General features: G+C 40.6%; 1 protein-coding gene across 1 annotated transcript in view; it reads left to right on the top strand.

The window, feature by feature from the left end:
• The window catches only part of cdh23 (cadherin-related 23), a 195,916-nt gene that overhangs the window by 55,345 nt on the left and 113,465 nt on the right, over nt 1-27,106 (top strand). The gene's annotated exons all lie outside the window — the stretch shown is intronic.

Below are 27,106 nucleotides of genomic sequence, written 5' to 3' on the forward strand. Positions count from 1 at the left end.
GTTGACTGTAGCACAACCGCGCAGAAGAAAAAAAACGTGTTTTTTAATTTGCCCAATGTGCAGATAGGGGCAGAATCTTTGTTACTTTGCAAGTAACAACATAATTGTATCTGTAATGTAATGACAAAAATTAGCACGTGGCACATTAATACGCCTTACACCCAACACTGAGGACTGGGTGTGGGGAGTGGAAAATTGAGATCTATGTTTTGTCCTCTGTTGTCAGCTAACAGTTTACATCATGCCTACTTTTCTGAAGTGTTGCAATAGGTAAGCTGAACTTCATGTCTGCATTGCTCATTCTGAATGGAATAGGTTCTTTTCTTTTTTGACTGATTAATTTTTAGACTTCAGTGAGCCTTTCTGGACAAAATAGCTACTTAAGGGAGTTGTCAGAGAGATTGTCGAGCCTGTACACCAATTTTTTCCCGCATCCTTTCCAGTCCAAGGGTTAACACAACACATACTGCCAGGGCATCACATACTCTGCCATTCGTGAAGGTAAATCACCTTCTCTTCCTCTCTTTATCTTTCTGTCATTTACTTTATCCCGCTGAGCATGAAGAGCACCTTGATTTGTGTGCTACGCAGAGATGGGTGGAGAATTTGTCTGTCAAAAAAAGGGAGGGCTCATGTTTGCGAGTGACCATCGGAAAGTGTATTTCAGGGAGAGGGAGACAAGGGGAGAGAAAAAGCGAGGAGTAAAGAAAGTAAGGTGAGAGCGCACAAGGAAAGCCTGGAAAGGGGCAAGATTGAAGGGAGAGGGAGAACGGTGTGCACTCCCAAAAGCCATTAAAGTTTGATTCACCCACTCCTCACTCTTTGAATAAATCAACCTGTCGTTCCCTCTCTCCCTTTCTTTCAAGTCTGTGGTTCCCACCTCTCTGTGCCCACCCCCACCCTGCCTTTGGCACTCTCCTTCTCTCTAACACTCCGTTAGCAGAATTGTGAATTCTGACGAGTTTTGCCAACATAAAAGACAGCTACGCATGTTGTCAGTCCCTCCATATTTTGTAGCTGCTTGTGTTAATGTTTATGTGTGTATAGGAGACAGAGGAAGATAGAGTGCTAGCTCTCATGGCACTTTTGTGTTTTTTAGACCTTTCAAATACACGATTTAATCTGACAGCATCTGTACGTGTTGGCTACATGTATGAATGAGCACCCCGGTGTCTTTTCCATAAGTACTTATCTCTTTCAACACAGCACATTTAACGGATCGGCACAAAAGATTAGACCAGTCTGATCTATAATGGGACGTGTTTGTGTGTAGTGAGCGCTGATGTTTGTTGTCACTTTTGAGTTGTTCAGCTCACTTAAAAGTTTGGTGAATAGGATATGCCGCAGAAATATGGGAAAATATAGATTTTTGTCCATCATGTAGTAAGAAAATTTTTACTTAATTCAACCACATCATTTGTTGTACCGTCTAATCTACGGTGTATGACAAACGTTCTCCATCACTGGCTGAATGAAACTGTGAGACACATTGCCGTGAAAGTCACCTACAGAGTTTGGCCACCATGTGCCACGACGACAGCGTCATTACACCTCTCTGAAACTCTGTGTGTATATATATATATATATATCTACTAGGGGTGCAACGATACTCGTATCGATATTGAACCGTTCGATACAGTGCTTTCGGTTCGGTACGCATATGTATCGAACAATACAAAATTTGTAATTTATTTTATCAACTTTCCTTCTGACGATGCTGTCTGTGTTGAGCGCTCAGTGAATCTGCGTTCGACTACTCCGCCTAGGCTGCACTGTCGAGCGCAGATCCACTGAGCGTTCAACACAGACAGCATGGTCAGAAGGAAGAGCGCAGGGCAAGCTAGCGAGACAGAAGTTAAGCTCTCCTTGCAACATGGCAAATTGAACCTCCACCACCCTCATTCAGATCTGGCGTTTGGAATTATTTTGGTTTTCATGTGACGTATGACCCTGAAGGTAAGCGCGTCATGGACTAAAGTAAAACAGTATGTTGGATGTGCCACGCAATGCTCAATTACATGGGTGGGAACTAGTGTGTTAGCGCAGTTAGCTCGTTAATGTGTTGGCCGTCTAGCCCCACGCAGGGGTAGCTCGTTAACGGAGATTTGCCGTGTTGTGGCGTTAACGTCATTTCAACGAGATTAACGCTGACAGCACTAGTGGGAACACAACGAATATGACTGCACATTTACGCCGACATCATCCTAGTGCAAAGACAAGTGGAAGCAGACAAAAACAACAAGCATGCATGCTAAAAACTTTACCCGAGTCATTTAGACAGCCATTAGCACATGATTCTCCTTATGGGGACCTGATATGTTTAATATTGTGGCGAGCTCAGACAAGGAGGAGACGGAGGTATTGTTTGGTCTTGCTTCCCGTGAGCTAGCCAGGGAGCACAGCCGTTTATTGACATCTGCAGAAGAACACTGCCGCTAGCTAACTGCTCAGCGCGGCAACCGCACAGCAACAACAACACACAGGGCGCCCTCTGACCCCGGAAGGACACACCGTCGCAGCGAGAAGGCGTCACCCGTCACTATGGCAACATAAACAAAACATAACTGTACAAACAGAACCCCGAACAGCCCTGACCCGCTACATAGCCCCCCACCTAAGGGGTCAGTCGTCCCCGACGACCCCATTGCCCTACACAAAGTCCTGCAAATGTCCAGGTGCCTTCTTTTGGGGCACCGGCCGGTCACGACCGGCGGGGGAAAAGTCACTCGGGTCAGAACATGGGGTGCCACCATCATCCCACTTCTGACACCAATGTGGCGAGCTCAGACAACGAGGAGACGGAGGTGTTGTTTGGTCTTGCTTCCCGTGAGCTAGCCAGGGAGCACAGCCGTTTATTGACATTGCAGAAGAACACTGCCGCTAGCTAACTGCTCAGCGCGGCAACCGCACAGCAACAACAACAACAACACACAGGGCGCCCTCTGACCCCGGAAGGACACACCGTCGCAGCGAGAGGGCGTCACCCGTCACTATGGCAACATAAACAAAACATAACTGTACAAACAGAACCCCGAACAGCCCTGACCCGCTACAATATGCTGCTGAGAATATAGCCCAGAAGAAGCGTATAGTATAGCTTTTATTTTGGAAAGAGCCATTTCTCTGTAATAAACTCTCTTTTCCAAAGATGAGTGATTCCTCAATCAGATACAGGTGTTACCGCGCCAGATCCGCGGCCCCGAACCGTAGTAAGGAAACCTCTGGCAGTTACTTGAAGGTTCCGTAACTGACTCGTAGCCGGCAACAGCTTACTATACAGGTCAACTCCGCTAGCAAAAAGATCGAAGGAGGCGTAGGAAACTGCTTCACCGAACTTTATTTCTTCTCTAAGGCACGAACACCGCGTACAGTGGGCTGAAACAGTTTACTCACAGCGAGCATCGCCGACACAACTCTGGCTGTCGAGGGAGTTATTATATTCCTTTTATTTATTTTCTTTTCGTCTCTTCTGTAGCTAACCGTTACTTTTCCCCCTTCTCCGCTTTCTCTCTTCACACACACACCAGGCAGTCACGCTACACACATCCCGAATACATTTCCCATCAGGCTTCATCCTTAAAGGGCCATGCCTGTAACACAGGGCTTGCAAAATCGCTAGCCCGACATCCCGGGGCTAGCGATTTTTCCAGTCGGGCTACCAAAATCTATCTCTGCCCTGCCCGTCGGGCTATTGTAGGAAGGAAAAATATATGTCAATGCTTTTGCATTCTTTCGGAAATGTAGCTGGGTAATTATGTCATTGGCATCGGTGAGCCACTGTCAATATGTGACATATTGAAATCGTGTTTGAATTTGCGCTTGTTTTTTGCTTTCACTTTGCAATCGCGCGAACTGTGTATAGAGAGCGACAGTACTGATTGGTGAGTGATGATAATTTGCGCACCAATTCCTCTGACATCGTCTTATCAATCGTTAGCTTACTATGCAAACATGACAAGTGAAATCTCCTGCAGCAAGCTTAAACATATGAGAGGTTGATCGCGCAGAGAATCGCTGACCGTTATGTGTGTGTGTGTAAAAGCAGCAGGATATATATTTTAGTTCTGCTGAGCCAAATAAGAGACGTCAGGGTGAAGAAGTGACAGCCAAAGAAAAGCTTACCACAAAACGGAAAAGTTATGACAAATCAGACTACAGGGAGTGCAGAATTATTAGGCAAGTTGTATTTTTGAGGAATAATTTTATTATTGAACAACAACCATGTTCTCAATGAACCCAAAAAACTCATTAATATCAAAGCTGAATGTTTTTGGAAGTAGTTTTTAGTTTGTTTTTACTTTTAGCTAATTTAGGGGCATATCTGTGTGTGCAGGTGACTATTACTGTGCATAATTATTAGGCAACTTAACAAAAAACAAATATATACCCATTTCAATTATTTATTTTTACCAGTGACACCAATATAACATCTCCACATTCACAAATATACATTTCTGACATTCAAAAACAAAACAAAAACAAATCAGCCAACAATATAGCCACCTTTCTTTGCAAGGACACTCAAAAGCCTGCCATCCATGGATTCTGTCAGTGTTTTGATCTGTTCACCATCAACATTGCGTGCAGCAGCAACCACAGCCTCCCAGACACTGTTCAGAGAGGTGTACTGTCTTCCCTCCTTGTAAATCTCACATTTGATGATGGACCACAGGTTCTCAATGGGGTTCAGATCAGGTGAACAAGGAGGCCATGTCATTAGTTTTTCTTCTTTTATACCCTTTCTTGCCAGCCACGCTGTGGAGTACTTGGACGCGTGTGATGGAGCATTGTCCTGCATGAAAATCATGTTTTTCTTGAAGGATGCAGACTTCTTCCTGTACCACTGCTTGAAGAAGGTGTCTTCCAGAAACCGGCAGTAGGACTGGGAGTTGAGCTTGACTCCATCCTCAACCCGAAAAGGCCCCACAAGCTCATCTTTGATGATACCAGCACACGCGCACAAGATATGAAGTTGCAACGCGTGTTTGCATACATAAGATTTTCTGGAGGAGGACAGACATTTGTTTAAAACTCTTAAAGATGTCGAAGAAGCTCCTTTAAGCAATTACTTTGGTGTTCCTCTACCTCCAAAGAAATGTCAGAAGGAGTCCGAACCACAAAAGAAGCACGTATTCTCGGAAAAGTGGTTGCAGGAGGTGAGCTGGCTTCAAACAAATGATGAACGCACAGAGATGTGGTGCGGAATGTGCCGTGAAAATCCCACTCTAGCGGACAAAAACAGTGCTTTTTATATGGACGCAAACGCGCGTTGCAACTTCTTATCTGGTGCGCGTCTTTTATTTTGACAGCGAATGCGCACATGCGGACCACTTATGTGCATCCGTGTAAATAACATAATGTTCTGCCGGGTGTGTTGTTGGTTTTCTCTCGATTTCTGAGTCGACAAGCGCCTTTGTTACTGGGACCAGTCATTTTAAGAAAAGCCCCCATTAGAACCCATGAGAAATGCAAGAAATGCATTATTGCTCAGTCTGCAATATCTTTCCCAGAACAAACACCAATTGCAAATAACATACTAAAAATAAACCTGAAAAATCTGTTTAGAACAGCGTACTATGTTGCAAAGAGTGAACTACCACTGGCAAAATTTAGCAGTCTTTGCAAACTTCAAAAAGCAAATGGCCTAGATCTTGGTTCCACTTGTCTCTTACCCATGACTTCAGTGGAAATTTCAAATTCAGGATCTGACACAGACTGATTCATGTCCTACACAGTTCTTACAAGTTCATAGAAATTTCTGTTCAGTTAGAACCAAGTATTTGAGTTGATGACTGTAATTTTTATACAATGTTGTAATTTGTTTTTCAACAATTCTTTGATTAATGTTTTGTTTCCTTTACAATATTATACTTTAATGTATAATATTGTAAAGGAAACAAAGCAGGAAACAAAACATCAATCAAAAAATTGCTCTCTTTTTTATTCGGGCTACTTACATTTATTTTGGGCTACCAAAAACTGAAGAGTCCCTGCCCGAAGGGCTACCAGGGATTTTGAAATTTTGAGAGCCCTGAGATATATTTATTTTTTTAATTACTTTTGTTTCAGCAACATTAAATTTAAAAACTGTACTTTTGAGTTAAAATATATATTTATAATTTTAATAAATGACAAATTAAAAAGGCATGAACATTTTTTTGTATCGAAAAAATATCGAACCGTGACACCAAAGTATCGAACCGAACCGTGAATTTTGTGTATCGTTGCACCCCTAATATCTACATATATACATGGGTCTTTATATATGTAGAAAATCTTTCACAAGTGTTAGTTAGCTTGGGTTCTGGGGTCTGCAGTGTGCCACAGTATATGATTTACATCATTTTCTTTGAAAAGACTGTCACCCTAGAAGAACCTTCACTGTAAGGGGCCAAAACATTGACAGCAAAATTTCCCCCAAAGCGTATGACAGCCACAGTAGTTTCTATTTTTTCGTCTTTTGCCACTCATCTGTATGCCTGAATGACAAAAAACTGTCACAACTGTCATAACCTGATGATATGCATCCTATATCTGAATGGGGCTTATCATAGAATAGTTATTAAAAAAAGAGTTTTACTAAAAAAGGGAAGAAATTAATGTCTGAAAAATATTTGTTTAGCTCCAATTAGTGCCTTTATCCTCACCATGGCTCCATTCAGCATTATGCAAAATCCTCAGTGACTCTTTCTCTCTGTCTTCTTTTGTGTTTCAGAATCCCCCTCCCTGCCTACACATTTGTTTCCCCCCCTCCCTTTTATAACCTTTCCAATTTTTGCAAATCTGTTTTGGTTGTCACTTTCACTGTTGAAATGGTAAGGATAGAGGGTCTAAAGAAAAATTATGCATATAGTGGAACTATAGAGGAAAGGAGAAAGAAGAAGAAGTTGATCGATAACAATAATGTGAGAGTATTAACAGACTAGACTAGAAAGGGATCAAAGACCTAACAGTACCATCATTTCTCAGTAGAGCAGTTCACTCACAGACCACAGGTTTACTTCAGGTTTCTAGAGTTTCTAAAAGTAGAATGGGAGGCTTCAGCTATCGAGGCCCTCTCCTGTGGAACCAGCTCTCAGTTGGGGTTCAGGAGACAGAAACTCTTTCTACCTTTAAGATTAGGATTAAAACTTGCTTCAGGATCAGGTAACCCCGAATCCTCCATCAGTTATGCTGTAATTGGCTATGGCTGCTGGGGGAACTTCCAATGATTCACTCAACCCTTCCCCTTCAGTCACATTCAGTCCCTGTTTATCTGTATCGCTGCATGTCGGTAAAACTATTGACTACGCTCTCCCATAGTTTGTGTTTTGTCCTGTTTGTTGTTTATAGTCTCTTTATGCTGCTTTTATCTCTTCTCTCTCACCCTCATACACAAATAGCTGCCCCTCCACGAATCTAGCTGTGCAAGGGGTCCCATCCTGTTCTTTCTCCCCATTGACGCCAGTTGCTTGCTCATAGGATATCATCTGCTTTTTAGGGTTCTTTCTCTAATATTGTAGACTTTCTACCTTGAAAAACAACAACAACAAATGAATAAAATTTACCTAGAGACTGGTGTTATTCTAACAGTCGTGTGAGTCACCACATACAAGAACAAGGGATGTCTGAACCAGCTGGCAGGTAGGGACTTTTGTGTGTGACATGCACTCCTCATAGGTTTTGTCGAGGTTCCTCCCGCAGTCCAAATATGTGCATATTAGGTTTGTTGGTGATTATAAATTAGCTGTAGGTGTGACTTTCTGTGTTACCCCTGTGATAGTCTGGTGGTCTGCCAGTGGTCCACCCAACCCATCCCTGCTTCTCACCCAGTGCAAATCGAATAACAGGTTTAGAAATACTGTACTTACATATGGTACCTACAGTCTCCTCCTCCTTCATAGTCCTTCATGTCCTCCACTATAAATGTAGCATTATGACAGGGTTAAGTGTTTATAATCATGCACATTGCGTTAACCACATGCAAGATTGCCATTTTTTTATTTTTGGTGCCATTTCTTCTGTGTATTTAAAGTTTTGATTCCAGGTTTAAGCGAGCTGTGTTGCAGCGGACATGCACTGCAGTAACAAAAACAATTCTTTAACTAATTAAAGTGACAAACAGATGTTTAAGCTCCAGCTTACAGCCCATGATTGTCAGATATCTGCTTCATTTTCAGGTTGTCATACTAGTCACTCAGATATGTCTAGTATCATCTTGTCTGGCACGTCCTCTTATTGAGCAACCCGCCACCAGCAGCTGAAAGGATTAAGTGATAGTATTTTTCTAATGTAACTAAATGTTACTTGTTTTGTTCATTCTTTTGAATCACCAATCATAGCATTGCTTGATCATATGCCCCAGAGGTTTTAGATTGTATATCGTTGCAAGAGATTTGCCCTGCGTGTCTTTGTTCCTGGAGGGCATAAACTGGTTTTATTTTAATTTTACCACTAGCAAATGTCATATTTCATTTACGCTCCTAGTAGAGCTGTGAAAAGGGATATTAATTATATATTGTAAATAAGCACGTGCTGGTTTCTAGCAGGTTACTTTTCCTTTTTGGGGATTTTTTGATTTAATCTTTAAACACACCATTCACACACCATTCGTTTTCTTATTTTCTGTCAGACTTCACTGTCTCAGTATGGCACTGTGTTGTTTCTGTGATCATTTAGTGTTTGTACATTTCAAAATTATATTCCTTCCAGTGATTACAGTTAAAAGCTCAGCAAAAAAACCCTTTGTGTCAAACTAAACGAGCAAGAAAGGACAACGGGTTGTAGGATTGCACATTACTGAGGTCTGGAAGTTGGAAAGGAATGCTGCACACTGACATTGTATAATTAGGTACCCAAAGAATAGACCACTCCTCACTTTTAATGAACAAAAGATAATGTAAAAATGTACTGTACAGTCATGAGGAGTTTGTTATTCTGTAACAGTTTGCTTTTGTTTGCTTTGTTTAAAGTCAATGAGCTGAATGACAGCTCAGACAGTCTTTCAGATACAAATCTTTGGCTTATTGCATTTAGATATTTTGTGTTATAAGCAAGTTTTGCCCGTCCCCAGTGAACACTGATAATAGCAACAGTCACCAAGATTCCACTTCATTTTTGTGAAACCCCTATTGGCGACGGCCCCCTTCTCGTCTCCATATTGTGTGATGTGCCCAAAATAAGAGCTTTGATGTATAACTGAACAGTGCATTCGCCCACTCCTTTCCCCCCAGTGCCCTGCCAGGACTTAACTTATAGATAAAGCACATGTGGGGAGGAAAACCGAGTCTCTAGTTACCATGAGGTAATATAAGATTTCCTACAAATGAAATAATAAAATGGTGTTATGAAATGCTGAATGAGCAAAGGAGGCTGAGACAGTTAAAGACACAGACAATCCTTGACACTCCACTTGCTGAGCACTCCATCACTGGTGTCACGTCTCATCAACAAGATGTTAATTTAATTTGACAACATCACATTGTAATAATTGAGATTAAGATAGAGCGAGGAGGAAAATGAGACAATGGAAATAAATGGTGGAGATATTTGCTTTGGAAGTACCAATTTTCATCTAATGATCCTCTTAAAAAAAGACAGGAAAAGAAAAGGGAGATGATTATATGTGTTGCCATTCTGTACTGGTGTTATTAGTTCTGCCTTGCTTTTTAATTAGCTATCATCATGTAATATACACAAAGCCCACCTAGTAATTCTCAGCTACGTTTTGCTGTAATAAAGAGGCTGTGAAAGTGTTTTTGTCTCATTTATGCCCATCTTCTTCCTACATGCAGTACTTTTCTTTGCTCGATTATCTCTCTGTCCCACTCTTCTCTACTGCAGAGCTACATGAAGTGATTGCAAACGGACCCCGGTAGTGCAGTGGTTTCTGTGTACTGGCTGTCAGTCTGTTCAGATCTGTTTGTCTTCCCGTATCTGACATTTACATTTAGTTTCATCTATTTGCATCTATTCCATTCTATTCTATTCAGGCAGATAAACAGAAGGTGCGATTGCAGGACCACTGCTATGTTTACTTTGCAGCACACTGCTGATGTATCATCATACGTCTATCTTATTCTTCTTAGTCACGAGTGCTACATACTGACACGTCGGGAAATATACTGCAGCTCCATAGATAGTTATGTAGGACAACTGAGTGAATTAAAAATAGGCCCATTTCCCTTTATGCTGATAAGTTAGCTGCATCTGTTGCCAGATTGGGAATGCGTCTACTGGACAGAAAAATGTTTTTTCTCACATTAAAAAAATCTGTTTATTCTGAGTGGTCTAATTCACTACAGGACAGAGGACTATGTTATATGTAGATGTGCTTCTACTAGCCTAACAATGCATTTTCTATACTGACATGACAGCAAATTTCTATGAGAACCCATCATAGTATACCACCTGAGTGGCAGAGGTGGCAAACTATCTGTGTTTGTTTTCTTAGTTTTTTATCATTTCTACCAGATACGTCTGCTTGCCGTCCTTGCTGCCTCCTGTTTATAAACATATCAATAAATGCAATGTCCCTTGAAGTTGTTAAAATGAAAACTACATATCTCGTAAAGTCCCTCAGCTGATAAGAATACCCATCCAATCCAAAGAACACCCTTTTTTTTAAAACTTTTTAAAAAATATTGTGCTTGTTTGGGTCCCTGCTGAAAATCAAAGCTTTCCTTTGGGGAGTAACCACTGGCCTTTTAAAATCCTAGAATAATGCATGAAAATGAAAGGGGTACTGGGGTTCATAGTGCAGGAGAAGGACAGTCTGCTTATATGTGGTCAGATGTGTCTGCAGTTGCTTGAAGTCTGTGAATTATGCATTGGAAAAAGAAGCATGTAGATTTCTACTGGTGTCTGTGTGAGTGGGTGTGTGCAAAGAGACACCTGAGACATTAAGACTCATGGAAGTAGAGCCCCCTTATGCCCTCGTGGTACCCCATGCCCGAGGCTACAGATAGAGAGAGTTGTTGATATAGAGTGCAGCGTACCTATAGGACCAGACTACAGAATGGAGAGATTCAGGGCTACAGAGTTCAGAGTGAAGTGAAAACACACAAAAAGCTTGAAATCAAGGGCACACTGGGAAACAAGGCGAGAGTAAAGAAAGGCACTGGGGGAGGGAGAGAGAGAGCAGGGTATCTTTTGAATAGCACAGAGTGCATCAAATCCCGTGTGCTGTTTAGATGAGATGGCCTCAACAGCAACCCTGGCATCGCAGTTCGTTTGATAATGGCATGTGTAAAGTGCAGCTTCCCTTGGTCATCAGCCTTAAACACTAGCACTGTTGCACATGCATGGTGAATTCCACTTGTGATTGTTTAAATATTACTTTAAAACCAAAATGTTTCCACTGTAAAAGAGTGGTGGACACAGGCCATGCAGGGTGATGAATCAGAACATGAAAATTGCGATGCGAGGTCACTAATATCCTGGGTAAAAGCATGAAATAGTAAAAAAATTGAGTTTTTAGAATTGTAGAAGATTCCTTCGATCAGACATGAGTATGTGGGGGGCAGGGATAGAAACGCCTATCCATCGCTCCGTCCTTTCTCTAAACTGCTTGTCATCATTGCTGGGGGCTATCCTAGAACAAACTTAGTGAGTCATAGATTGGACAAGTTTTCAGTCTTTCAGCATCATCACTTTTAGACAAGCATGCGCACCCTCAGTCAGAGCTACCGGTTGCCAGTTAGTCCAACCTATCTGCGCACTCTGTCAAGATGTTTTAATGTTGTGGGGATGTCATCTTTTTGTGCCAGAGGCAGAGAAATGGTGACAGGTGGATGAGATCAGAACAGTTATCCAGACTGTTGTTAGGTGACCAAAAATATATAAGACCTATTAACCTATTAATTATGTTTTTTAAGTCCTCTATATCTACATCATCAGCTGGTTTTTTGTAACTTGAACCAGCGGTCCCCAAACTTTTTTCCGCCAAGGACCTGTTTATGTCTGACAATATTTTCACAGACCAGCCTTTAAGGTGTCGCGGATAAATAGAACAAAATAAAACCAGTGCGGCACCAAAAAACAAAGAAGATTTATTCCTAACACATGGGAAAAGACCTAGGGAAAATGAGTTAACGATAAAAACTATGAAAAATAATGATAAAAACTGATAAAAGCTCTGAAAACCATAAATTTCACACCCGAGCCTCAAATCTCACAGCCCGGTACAAGCAACTCACGGTCTGGTAACTGGTAACGGTCCATGGCCCGGGGGTTGGGGACTGCTGACTTAAACCCTTAGTTTGTTTAAGTTAAACAAACTGTGAGCAATTAATTTCACAAAAACGTTGGATTTAGAAAGAACTGATACAAAATGAAAACACACATATGCAAGTTGATATGCTTTCTTTTGGGGGGGGGGGTCAGAAGGTTCAATAAACTCCAGCTTTTTGTTTTCTTTTTTAAGTGAGTTTCATAGTTCAGGCTTTACACGGTTAGTTTCCTTGAACCCATTGAGAAACGGTAGAAAAGAAAACGTAGCCCTTTGCTTAAATAGTGAAATTTGTGTGTCAATACTGACAAGATAAATATATCAATCACTGATGATTTTTAAGAGAAAAGTAGACTTATGGTCACGCTACAAAGAAACTACAGCAATGAGAGGACTATACTCTGACCCCCAGTAGGGGTTTTGAGACATCTCATTAAATGCATGCAAAATGTTAAAACCTTGAAATGTACCCCAAAAACCCAAATAAGTACCACAAATCAAATTTTGAGCATCTGTGTTTTTTTTAACAAATTAGCAAATTAACAATTTTTCAAGTGAAGCCCCGCCCTCACAGGTTTACATAAAGATACCAAGTCTTAGCATCCAACACACGTTGGATCCAACAGCCCGTTTGGAGGTCAGTTCCCAAATTTTAAGTTACAAGGAATCTTTAATCTGCAGGTCTTTGCCTAAATCCTTTCCCACTACTTCACTTCATCTCTCCCCTCTATGTTACTTCTGGGTAATTACCCATTTACAGTGTTTCCCTCACTCCCAGTGAATTCAAATCAGATCACTTGCACTGGTGGGTGACTGCAAACATAATCCAGCTGCCATAAAAAGCCTCTGGACCACTATGTAAAATTGCCATTCACTACTGGATTATGGGGCTTTGCGTTATTGTTCCAGCTGTGTACCTTTACAGGTGATCGCGCTCACCTGTAAAATAAAACATCAAGAGCTAATTGAGCAGTGTGCAGAATGAAGCTGTACAGGCGTACGCTCTGCTCTTGGTCACATACCTCCCATATGTACACACAGAAGCGCAAATACAGGCTGCCCACACATACACAGAAATGCGCGCCTCCCTTCAACCAGTCCCAAATTCCCCTATGTCTTTAAAAGAAAGTGCAGACTGATTAAAGTCAGAGTTTTATGGGGAACTGTGAAGAATATGACCAAATAAATAAATAAAGCCAGAGTGTCTTGCCCCCTAGGCAACAGCCGTTTATATGATAATCAGCTCTACTCTAATTTGCATTTAATTCTATTTTAAAAAAATGACTTCTTAAAAAAGGGAGTTGGGGAGGACAGGAAAATTGTGTATGAGAACAAGATGTTCAACAGTAGGAAAAGGAAACAGGATTCATCATCTTTCACTGTTATCCATTAAGCAGTCACTGGTAATCTGGTAATCACTGATTCATGTCAACTACATTTTTGCATGAAGCAAATGAAGCTCATTTATCTTGTTTGATCGTTTTTATTATTCTTGATAGCAGCATTATAATGTTATCTGGACACTGGGATGCTAACACCTTCAGCATGCCTCTTATGTTGTAATAACAGCCTTGAAATGGAAAGCCATTAGTTGGGAGCTCGGCTTATAACATGAATAACATGAATTAATTTGCCTAAAATCATTAAAAATGCACTATGCTAAAAAGCAGAATTTACTAAACTAACCAATTAGAGAAGAATTTAGAAGTATAAGATCTATTTGCAGCCTGACAAATACCAGAAATGCATTATGCTCTGATGTAGACTTCAGGATTTAAGAATTCGCTCAACTAGTTTGTCTGATCTCTACCTTAAGAGAGCATAAATGAATGGCCTCAAGTCTCAGAGGACTGAAGCAATGTTTCACCCGTCCACACACAAACCTTTGTAGAGCTCTAAGTTAAGTTAGTCATGAATATAATAGCTCGTGTCAGCTAATACGAGCAGCTGTATGACATTTTAACTGGCAAAAACCTCCGTGAGTGTGAGCTAAAATTGCTGCTACCCGAATGCTATGTACACTAAGCTGTCCTCACGAGACTGTCAAAGTCAATTTTAAAATGTGCATTCCATCTACAAACTTTTGCATTTGAATTTGAGAGAAATTTAAGAAAAAGGAGCTTCCCTACCTCCAAGCAGCAATAGTTTCAACCACAGCTACAGGTAACTGCTTTAAATAAGGCAGGAAAAATGAGTTGTACTTTTAGTACTCTAAACCGATATGGATAACTTTCCATAACAGGTAAAAAAAAAAAAAAAAAAAAGGTTGCAGAGCTGGCTGATGTGATTTGGCCTGTCCTTGTACCCTTCCCCTGGGATCTACCCATCTGTCTCTCTCTGGCTCTGTGGATTCCTGCAGCATGCTGGGCCTGATTACCTTTACATTTAAACAAACAGCTCCAGCTCTTTGGAGGCAGTCAGCCATGAGCTTTGACAGGGGGTTAGGCAGTTTTGGGAGAAGACTGATAAGGAGATAAATATGTTGTCTTTTCTCCACGGAGAAAATAGCCAACCCATACATACAAACACACGCCATCCACTGGAGGCATTGATTCCCTATCTCATAATCCTCTTACTTTAACCATTACTGCTACCTCAAACCTTTCCCCAAACAAAGTCCTACTTTTAAAATATATTATTTTAAATAGTCACCCAAACTTGAAGCAACATAAGACTTTTCAATTAATACTCCATTATTGAAAATAGTAAACACTAAAATTGAAAAATATCAGCCAAACAAAAAAAGCCCCTCAAAAAGATCTAAATGGAAATTACAGGAACACATCATGAATCCTTGACACTCACACGCTCTCACACACACTGGGAGGCTGTCTTTGCCTTTCAAAAGTGGCCCCTCTCCCTGTCTGCTGGTGTGGAATCATTTTGTTCGGCTGAGTGCTTCTCCAGAAAATCGCAGACGGACCATAGAGTGGAGCGAGAGAGAACAAGAAGGAATAAAAGCAGGTTATAATGTAAGACACTTTTTGGACATCAGTTCCTGTATGGTACACAAAGACTTGCACCACATTACTGCAGCGTATTAGGCCTTACTGACTAGTTTAACAGAGGGGGGTCAAACGATTTAGAGAGGAAAGACTAACTGCCATTAGAAAATGACTGATAACTGTTAGAGAGGCATGCCTATAAAATATTGTCAGTATATACATGGTTAGATGGCTTCAGGTCAGTCTTGAATGTGTTTAATCCAGAGAGTCTGGTGGCTCATGCCAATCCAGCCCATTATTATGTTGATTTAATTTGTCTCCAATTCAGCTTGAAAATGTTTATTTGGGTTGTGATCTGGAGGTCAAAGTGGATAAAGATATGAATTGAAGATAGATAGATAGATAGATAGATAGATAGATAGATAGAAGGCTTTCAAAACAAGCTACCAGAATGACAAATTCTTGTGGTCAGAGTTTTCAGATAAGTGCTTCTTCTTCATCTTATAATGTACAATAGTGGTTTAGCCCAGTTACTTTCATTGATAAAATTAATTTCGGATCTTGATTTTAAGAGCACAATGTTTTCTCTTCTGCTTTGTAAAGAAGAAGATGACTTAGATTTACAAGTGTGTGAGGGGAAATATTTTTCCTCCTATGGTCACACAGTACAATAAACTGCAGTAACAGAAAAAGAAACTTTACACAGCACTGGTAATTCTGTTGCCCTCAAGTCCTGCATAAGTCTTATACATGTACGACTCTGGGGCTAGTGTTAGGATCATCAGCGTAACTTTGTGCTGAACATTGGGGGGGTGTCAAGATCTCTGTCTAAATAAATAAATAAATCTGGGTAAATTCCTAGATGATTAAACGTGCAATTATTTTGCTGGTAATACCTGAAATGAGTAAGGAAAATCAACAGCCTATTTATGCAACGTAATTCATCATTTATTTGGGGGGGGGGGGGTTATATATTAGTTGGGTCTTATTATTGGGGGGGGGGGGGGGTCATAACCCCCCTAACCTCCCTTGAAATTACGCCCCTGGTTAGGATGGCCATTGGTTTGGTGACTGGGTTGAAGTGGGATCCTTGAGGCAGAGATAAGGTGCCGACCAACCAGGGATTTATTCAGCAACACTCAACGACACAGAAAATCTAACAAAACAAAATAAAAATATGTTGCCCACCAGTGACTTGTGGTCCAGCAGCAGACTCCAGACTTTTATTGACTGCTACTAATTGAGTCCTAAGCCATATCTGATACAACTGTATAAGGTTACATATTAAACTAAACTAAAGGCAACACACAGCTTGCATAACAGTCTTTATTAACATTAAATCAATACAACAGAAAAGGCAGCAACTATTAAATTCACATTTCCCCACTTGGCCTACAAGCTCTGATCTAAATGAGAGCAGATATGCCTATCAGGTTACCTTTGAATGACACTCAGGATGGCTGGGAACTCTTTTGGCTCAAACACACAGGTAAAGAAAACAGTCTTGCATTTAAAATCTTTCAAAACTTTAAAACTATTTTAACTTTAAAACTTTAAAACTAATGTATATTTCTGTTCCTAGAGCAGACTTTCACCAGTACCAGCTGGAAGTCTATCCACAAGGAAGCAACTACAGAAAAACATCAATCAATAAAAGATATACAAATAGTATCACAGTTACTCATGTGTAAACGAAGACAACCTGCATTACAGCAAAGTCAATCTTGATTATTAGATTATAGAGACTGTTTGCAGGTGATGAGTTACACCATGAAATAATAATGGTAGCATATTTAGGTAAATTTAATCTCAGCTATTTCGCTCTAAAAGACAGTCAATAGTTGTCCACACTGTAAATAGTTGCACTAAAATCCTTAACAGTTAAAACACCCACATCTTTCTGATGTGTGTTCTCTTAAAGGATCCCACATTTAAACATTCAAAACACTTTGAGAATTGATCCAAAGCAACTGGAAATGTTCTTTTAGACAGATTTCACTTTCTACTTCTACTCGACAAAGCACACTTAGACAAGTACAGGCAGTTGGCTTATCACTGCTAATTCAGTGAATTATGAACAAAGCACACTGGGTGTCTGCACAGTTTCCATCCCTCATGTTCAGAGTTGAGCTCACTAACAGTAATTATACTGCGAGAAAGCATCATACCTGCAATTGGAGTTTGCAGTAGACTCCACGCTGTCACTCACGCATTCAGTCTCTTAGCTCAAACCTGGCTCAAGATAACACTCAATACTCTGGCTGAAATGATGGTATCAGACACGTAAGCTTTACAAGTGGGTCTCCTAAGGTTAGAGGGCTTTATGAGGTGGGTTTCCCATTTCCACCTCAGCCCCAAGTCCAGTCTCCATCGCATTATCACAGGTACATACTACTGCTCACTGCCCCTGGGAAATCACAGGCTATGAAGGAAGCCCTGTCACAACATTTACCATGAGTGGAATTGTAATTACTGACATATTTTTTTATGAGACGGGCTGTTTCATTGGTTTGTAAATGTTACTGCCATGACATACAGTATTTAAACTTGCTATTACCTCCCTTGAGAAGTGGGCTTGTTTTGCTACATGGTTTCATCACCGACCTTATTCACTGAGTTTCTTTGCAATAAATAATGAATGTTAAGCCACAAGCTAGGTTTCCCGAAGCTCGGGATCCTGGACATGTTTCTGGAAACTTACAGGCCACCGTTATAAATATAACACGCAACACAGCCATGAGATAAGTAATGTGGACTTAAGTCATAGTTGAACAAGTATTAGTCACACAAACAGAAATAAGGGTTAAAAATCCCAAAGTTTTAAAGTAAGATGAACCGCACTCTTTTTGGCAGGGTATAAATCATTTTTGTATAATTTTCCTCATTTGCTATCGAAACCTCGCAGATGAAGGACACTTTATCTTGTTTCAATACCAGTGAATTATTGATAAGCTAATTTCAAATGTGAAATATGGTTTTGTGTGTCACCTCTATGATTAATTTAAGTACTCTTGTGATTCACCTGCTTCAGCATCTCTGCCAAAACTGCATACTGTGAAATTATTGCCAGCTCATGGCCTCACCTATTTATATGAGAAAGTCTTACATACTGTATATACCATGTAACTGTGCAGTTCGTGCCTGTATTTTTTCAGGATCTATTTTACTCACTGACCACTTTATTCAGTACACCACTGCTTGTAAGTGCCCATATCTAATCAGGCAGTAACATGGGAGCAGCATATAGGCATCGTCAAGTTGAGCTGAAATTCAAACTGAGCATCAGAGTGAGGAAGGTTTGGGGAACTGTCTGGCATGTTAGACAGGCAGGTCAGAAACTGATGATCCACTGAGAATTTCCCACACAGCCATCTTTAGGGTTTACAAAGAATCGTCTGGAAAAAAAAAATATCCAGCAAGTGGCGCTTCTCTGAGCAAAACTAGCCGAACTGTTTTGAGCTGATAGGAAGGCAACAGTAACTCAGATAACAATGAGTTACAACCAAGGTATGCAGTAGAGCATCTTCGAACACAACACACTGAACCTTGAAGCAGTGAAAAATTGTTAAACAGTTAAGAACACCAAAAATGTTAAAAATGTTGCCTGACCTGAAGAGTCTGGATTTTTGCTGTGACCTTTGGATGGCAAACTGGAGGCAATAGAGAAAGAAGACTGTGGGAAAACGAGACACAGTCGAGCAGAATCTAGCTAACGAGACAAAGAGGAAGCAAAAATGAACACAATGCACACAAAGCAAGAGACAAACAAAATAAGACAGGAAGTAACTAAACACCTGACACAGAGATGAAGAAGGAAAAGGAGGAGGAAGAACAAAAAACAAGAAATTGATTATGAACTATAACTATTAGCAGAACCCAGATAACTAATCTTAAAAAAAGTCTGAGAATATAAATACTAAAAACAGAGAACCAAAAAAGGGCTAAAGGGCACTTAAATCTTAATGGACTAAGGAAACTAAAGACTAATATACAATGAAACTCAAATTATAAGCAAAATTTGGAACTAATAACACAACTAGAATAAAGAAAAGACAAAACTCAAAGCACTGAGTCCACGACCCAGGAACCATGACAGTTTACATCTCTCCACCTTGAATCTCTTCCTCACATGTTTCTCTCACATCCTTGTAGAGATTAGCTGAGATGCAAGGAAGGAGCAAAGGAAGCAATGAGAAATGTTAGCATCACACAGCACAGGCACTGTTCTCAGATTGCCCTCTAAATGACTTTAAACAGCTCGCCTAACGTCAGTGTGGACGGCTCCTGTTTACTTGTCTCATATTCTTTGACTAAGCTGTAAAGCACTTTGTGACACCTGCATTAGAGAGGACATTTTTTTGCAAATTTTTTCCACTTTGTGGGAATTCCCGACTGTTTTGTAGCATAGGTTTCAATAAAAATATCATGTTTGAATGCAAAAATGTTGCTTTATTGTACGACAACACTGACTGTTAATTTTAGTAATCAGCATGGCGAGATCTTGTACTGGCTCTAAGGCTACGTTCACACTGCAGGTCTTAATGCTCAATTCCGATTTTTTGATCAAATCCGATTTTTTTTACTGCTCGTTCACACTACAAATAAAATGCGACAGCAAACGCGCTCTAGTGTGAACGCTCAAAGCGGCCCGCATACGCAAAAGAAGATGTCACACACAACGCGCTCTGTTTAGACCCAGAGCAACAGTATTGTTTGACTGATGGCCCTTAATATAAAGACTTCGGACTTCACGTTTCCCAATTTTTGCTTTAAGTTATTTTGTTATTTACATAATAATGTAAATAACCTAATAATGATCCTTATTGCTGTTTAAGAGAGGAGCGGTGCTTCAAAGGATAGCTGCAGATTTCTGTCAGAATCTGCAGATTATACAGTACAAATAAAATGTTTACGTTGTCTTCCCAACAGTTTCACTGACATCTACGCTGGATGGCCAGGAAGCGTTCGCGATGTCTTCTCGGGCGCTTCTCTGGCGCTGATAATTGGCTTCAGTCTTGTGTCGGTGACGTAAAAGGTGGATTTAATGCGACTTGACCGTTCAAACAGCAGTCGCTTTCTAAAACATCGGATATGTATCGGATTCAGTACCACATACGAAAGTGACCCAGATCGGATTTGAAAATATCGGATTTGCGCCGTTCACACTGTCATAGCATGATCGGATATGGGTCGCATAGGGTCAAAAAAATCGGATTTGATGCACTTTCGCCTGCAGTGTGAACGTAGCCTTAGTTTCCTGGTAACATAGCAATAGTGCTTTTTATTCTTCTTACCTGGAGAACTGGACCATTAATTTTTAAAAATATGTTTTAAACCGTTAAGTTGTCACACTAACAGGAATCAGCTAATCAGAAACCAAAGCCATGTTTTCTTGGTCAAATCATTTACCCTTTTTTGTAAGGGAACATCTGTCTGCCCTGCAGTTCTGCACTTTCTCCTCATTTGAAATACATTCCCTCACATAGGTCGGAATAATGTCGGGGTAGTGTGACAAGGTGCCACATGTGGGAGGCAGTGATGGAGGGACAGAGGTTGTGCGAGGCAGAAAGTGAAAGGGCGAGCTGAGCTGGTACAATCACATGCCTGCTGGGTTGCAAGCGGAGAGCAGACAGCTGGGGAGGAACTGAAAACCTTCTGAGCAGTGTAGGTGTAATCATGGCTCTATTGTAGTGAACAGTTGGGCCTCTGGCGCTGCGAGCAGCAGGGAGCCGAAACCCAGGCGCTGCCCCTTCAAATCACCATGTCTTTAACATTTCTGACAAAATAAGAACAAAACATTGTACTTAGAAGTCTGTAGGCTGGCCATCGGCTTTACTAGGTTGGATAAAAAAACTTAGCGTGACTTTTATCGTAGTGATAGCATTTTTAACTTACAAGTTACTCGCTTAATCGACGGGTCGCAGATGGATTTTTGGCCGACAGCAGCAGGGCCACACATTTGGAGTAGTTGGACGTTCAGTTAGTTGCTTTCTGTCAATCCATTTGTCTTATTAAGTTGGGTTTTTTTTAAGATATAGTGAATCACATCGTCATACGGTTTGAAATGACAAAGTTTCATATTTGTTCTGGCTTTACTCTGCTAGGATCTAAGGTGACTATATGTCACAATCAACTGTTGAAATTTTTTGCTAAGCCTGATTTATAAATACTAATTATTATAAAATATCCCTTTCATTAAAAAAAAAAAAGTCGTTACACTTTTCTCAGATATGATGTTTTTTTTAAGGTTTGTTTAAGTTGCATTCAGGTGCTCTACTCAGAAACATTGCAAAAACTGTCATGTTGGGCAAGAGTGTGGTTTATTCAGCTTGTATACCATCATTAAAAAATTTTCACTTACTTCGAAGCTTCTGCCACCCAAACATGTTAAATAAGTAGATAAATAAGCTCCAGCTGACACAGGCCCAATCAATAAAACATTTAAAAGTATTTAAAAGAGCCGCATCTTTTGCTTATCACCACTGATCTCTAGACCATGTGGCTAGAAAAGCTCACACTCAATACACCTGTCTTTTCTGAGCAGTGAAATCAATGCAGTTTCTGTGCTGTTATAAATATCATAGATAAGTAAATCCCGAGCAAATGAAGCACTTAAGAAGGAAGAAGCATGGTGGCGTGAATCCAAAGTAGCATCAAGGGCTTCGGGTTATTTTTACAAGACGAATGAACTTAGACTTCGTCAGAAAATGTATTAAACATATCCAGTATGTGCTAGGAAGAATACTAGAAGAATACTAACTAGCTGTGATGAAACATTGTTTATCTTGTTCAAAAAATACACGCATTATGGCATAAATTCAGGGGCTGATGGAGACCAATCTGCATTTCCTCAGAGAGAAGCAAAGTGCAAAGTATTGGTGCTGTTTTTGCAGTCTTTTGTTTAATGAGCAGCAGCGATATGCTACCAGCGTGAGCTGTATTAAATATCACATCCTCGGTCTTTGAGGAACTGTAATATCAAAAGCTTTAAATGTTTAACTTTATATATTTTACTTGTTTTTCTCCTCTTTAACGAGCGCTGTATTTTCTTCTGCTTTGTAAGAGCCGTGTTTAACTATTTGTCGAATTAATTGAATAAATAATAGAGTAATTTGGAGCTTTTAAGCTCGTCCAATTGAAGAGCATAATTTACCTTTACACAACAGTGTGAATGAATTTGGCTCCATACTGAGAGTGACACACTAATGAATTAACTAAGTGCACTCTTGGACAGAGTCTAATCTCGTTGTAGGGACTGCTCCCTCAAGGACTCCTAGAGGAGACCGCTGACATTTAACCAGTGGAATCCTCACAGGTCCAGCCCTCAGGGGATTCAAGCCCTGTTAAAGTCCGACAGAGAAGCTGCGGCGTGTAGTCCTGGTCCATCCAGCTCTGACTCTCTGCGGCCTCAGAAGTGCCGCTGCCATTAAAAACCGGAAATTTTAAACATGGAGGACTAGTAGTGGAGAAGGCAGGGCAAACACACCGTACGATAAAGCAGAGGCAAAGTTAAAAGCGAATGGGGACCCCCTTCTTTATTAGAAATGTCTCATGGTTGTTAGTGACAGGCCTTCAGTTTGATTTCCTCATCTGTATTCTCTGTCTTCCCCTTCCTTTTATCGCAGTCTGCGTTCTTTCAGTCTCCTTACAACTTGTAGTCTGTTTTTCGTGTCACATTTACGACCTTCTTCATACTTTTGTCTTTGCAGAGTTAAGATGAAACACTGAAATAGTACGTTTTCATTTGCTTTGGAGTAGAACTTACACTGTTTAAGGTTTATTAATTGATATTAATTGGAAATCATTCCTAAGAAATTCTGCTGCCTATGTTAGTCAGAGGACTTCACTGAGCACATCAGAGGTGTTCAGCTAATCTTGGACTGTTCGATTTTTCAGAAACGGTCCCAGCACCGTCCTCTGGGTGTGCATGATAGGATGTGATCTGAAATATTTTGGTTAAGTGTGTCTTGCATAAGCTATTTATTCTCAAGGATTTGTCTCTGTCCCTGATAAGAATCCTTGGCTACTGCAAACTGTGCACAACATGCTTGATAAGAAAGGTGATGTACCAAGAAATTCACCAGACGTATATTGATATTATATACATTATCTATGACATAGAGTACTCTTCGTCCAGCGCTTTGCCTTTTAAGTGCTGTCTGACAACTGGCATGACTTTCTTTTAGCCACACTTCTACAGCCTAATTGACGTAATGCTGCACAGGCAACTGTCCAGCATCTATCTATCTGTAGAGGATCTCAGAGGTATTACTGAAGTGAGCACTACTTTCTTGGTCACTTGCCTTCCTTCCTTAAACTTTTACTGAGTTGGCTGAAAGGCCAAGTCAGAAATGTGCTTCCTGATTTCTTCCTTTTCACAATGATGCCCACAAAGCTCCTGGGAAGTTTCATCGATGCCGCAGTTTCTCTCACTCTTTCATTGATCGGTGCTGCAGCATAATTGTATTTTGAAATTTTTTGGACTATAGAAATGTAAGGATACTTTTTTTTTTGCTCTGTTATTAGGTTAGTAGGTTCTGTAAAATCTATCAAACTGATTACAATAACACAGGTAGCAATTAAAAATGTCTTTTTTTTTCATTTTAAATATTAGTAGGAGTATTTAGTGGGAGCACTTTTGCATTTGAGGGTTTTTTATGTTCATTTTTTATGCATTTCAGCGTTACTGTGACACAAAATTAGTATTAGCTCTCAGTTAATATTTGAATTGTACCATAAACAGAATGCTCCTCCGTCTCTATCTTTCTATATATCTCTGCTGTATGTTTCTCCTTCTTTCATAAGTAGCAGTTCTCAGAGGGAGAAGAGTGATTCCCACAGTGCACTTCAGATAAGACAGCAGGGAACTGTCTTCATCCCTCCTCAACCATCTCTCCACTTAACATTCTTCTTCCCAAGGAAATAGCCCCATTTATTCAAAAGCTGCAAAGCACTGTCAAGGCTTATATGCTGGAATATGTGCCGTGACAAACCAATTGGCTTTTGCTCTTTTGAAGATATAGGTAGTGACACATACATGGTTCTCAACTAGCATTCAGTAGTATCCAGTTTAGCTGCCAGTGCTCACCCATTCTTGTGTCCTTGTTGTTTACTGTCTGTCTCATTTATGGAGAAATGATTGCGTAGTCTTATAGGTTAATAAAACCAGAATTATTCACTGCCTTGTATTTTGCGCCTGGTCACTCACATCGACTTCACACGAGTCCAATCAATAGCCCAATAGGAAGGGTACTGTGACCAATTGGAAAGGAGAAAAGTGCTAGTAGAAGACAGTATTGTGTAGTGGCTGCTTAGAGAATATTTCAGGCCGTGGAGCTCTCTTTAGTGTTGGACTGCTGGAATGCAGAGAAATCCATCAAGAGGAGCTGACGATCCAAGGAAACTCTTTAAATAGGTTGCTTTATTGTTTTGCTCTTAGTATTAAAATGCACCGTTTATGCAAACTGAGCAGTTTGACCTTCAGAGACTAAAGGGAAGCAAGAAGATAAGACTGAATAATGTGACTGGTTAATGTTTGCATTCAGTTTTCAGGGAGAGATTCCAAAAAAATCGAATAGCGGCTCAGACGCGAGTTTCACCCTCACACAGGCGAGCCCGCTAACCTGAGCAGCACCACACTGGCACACTGACACATTCTGCTGAGAGTTGGTCATCTGCACATCCTGGCAAAGCTTTGAACTGTTGTTGCTTGAAGTGCTTTGAATGCTGTGCCTCTGTCAAATCTGAGAGATCAAAACTGGTGCTGGCGTGTGCGCGCGTGTGCGTTTACATATATGAGCGCGTTGCGTTATTTACCGAACCTTGCGGCGTTTGACCCTGGCGGTGTTTATGAGTTATTGTTTCACAGGTTGCTGCGCAAAGAGAGATAGAAGGTGGCATGCTTCAGGGGAAGAAAAGGATACATCAGATCACATTCTTTATCCACACACACACACACATTTAGATATCATCCTAACACTTTTTCCAAAAAGTGCCACACACACACACACACACACATACATGCATTCACCCAACACAACACTTAACCATCAAACTGCCTCCTTGACATCAAAGCAGAATTGATAATGTCGACATCCATTCCACACACACACACACACACGTTACATGCAACAGTATTTAATTAATTCACCTAGAGTTTGATTGCGTATATTTTCATCCAATTAATTTGTTGCTGTGCTCGGGTGTCGCGCTGCAGGCTGTGGGGTACCTTTAGAGGTGTTTCCAATTTCCTCCTAAGCAGACAACTTGACAAACATATTAAATATATCAGAGAAATGCAGCTTAGATGTTTATTCAAATGCAGTTATTGTTGTGGGGGAGTGGATTAGTAACTCTGTTCCTTCACTCGGCAATTGTCAGCCAGGTTACACTCAAAGTGATGCAGCAGAGCTTCTCAGGGACCCAAAAAGAGAGAGCAGAGCATGGAAAGTGACTGAAAGCTGTCAGCTCTGGTTGTTGTTCTCAATTTTTAAAAATTAGTTTTTATTTTCATTTTTTTCTAACAAGAAATAGATTTTCTGCTCTTCCTTTTTCGCTCTTATTGCCACAGTGTCGTTCCCTGTAGTCAGAGCAACTGCACTAAAAGAAATATAATGTTAACCCGAGGCCTCCGATTACATCTGAGCATTCACAACTTTCAGACCTACTTTAAAAAAAAAAAAAAAAAAAAAAAAGTAAATTATATTAATTTTCACTACATAAATCTGAGAAACAATCCGGGACCCCGTCTGCATACATTACACAACACAGCGAGGATTCCAGGGGTAAAAAACTTGCTCTGTTACTCTCGTTGACATTTGTTGCTCTCCTTAAATTCTCATATGGCAGTCTAGCTTAATGTGGTTGGACAGACCCGTTTGCGATGCTGTTTATGTTTGCATGCAGAGACCACTCCGAGAGAGCAGAGCACACATTTCATTACACAAATTACAAATGCGTACACACATATGCCCACGCGAGGTCAGATTCTGCTCATACTGTCTACCCCCTCTAACCCAGGCGTTCACACACAGTTACACAGTTTCATGGACTCTGACACACCACTATTTACACACACACACACATGCACATGCAAATAGGCTTCTACACTCCCCTGACACCAGTGCAGACAGACTGTGGGGTCAACTGCTCTCTTACTGTGTCACTTTAGCTCTGGCTCAGGGCCCAGCTCAGTTCAACACTATGACCTCCCCATGTGGTCACACTCTGCCCCTGCGATAGACAAGACCACACACACACGTAAACGTAGACACCCATACATACACACACATACACACACACACTCTCTGGTCTGTGTCTACAGGTCTGGTAAACAGGAGGAGAGAGTAGAAGACCTGTGCAAGTGGATTTTATTTTTCTTTTTTAGTGGAATATCAGGATGCGTCCCATCCTCCTTCACATCCTTTCCCCTCTGTACCTGTACACATTCTCATTTCTTATTAATCGTGCATGTATTTGTGGCTGTTTTGAGATAAAATTCCAATTAATGATGCCGTTGTTCCACAGACTTTTCGGGCTACCTGGAAAATGTGTGTCTTTATACAGCCTTCTCTTTTTTTTATTTAATTTTTTCTTTTGTTTGTTTGGTTTTTTATTTCACACATGACCCTCTGGTGTAGCATCTTGCAGCCTTTCTGGGCATTTCATATATCTTTGCTTTTAGCTTTTTGATACCCAAGACCATTTCTGTGGGCAACACAGATAGGCAATGCATATATTTACAGACAGCAAAGCGCAAGAAATACTTTCTGTTGTAGGGATAGATGCATTATTGTAACAACAACAGTTTGCCTTACCCCGGCAAGTTGCTCTTTCACTTGCAAACAAGAGGGTTAAGTCTGCCATAAATTTGTCTTGTGTGCCTGATCTCCACGGACAACTCAAAACCAACGTTGGGGTTATTGTTTCACATTCGCGTCAGTTTAGCTGTATT

The sequence above is a fragment of the Mchenga conophoros genome, linkage group LG13 (genome assembly GCF_057382185.1).
Source record: "Mchenga conophoros isolate Kocher_MC1m ecotype Shallow Benthic linkage group LG13, M_conophoros_male_GT1.1, whole genome shotgun sequence".
Taxonomy (NCBI): Eukaryota; Metazoa; Chordata; class Actinopteri; order Cichliformes; family Cichlidae; genus Mchenga; species Mchenga conophoros.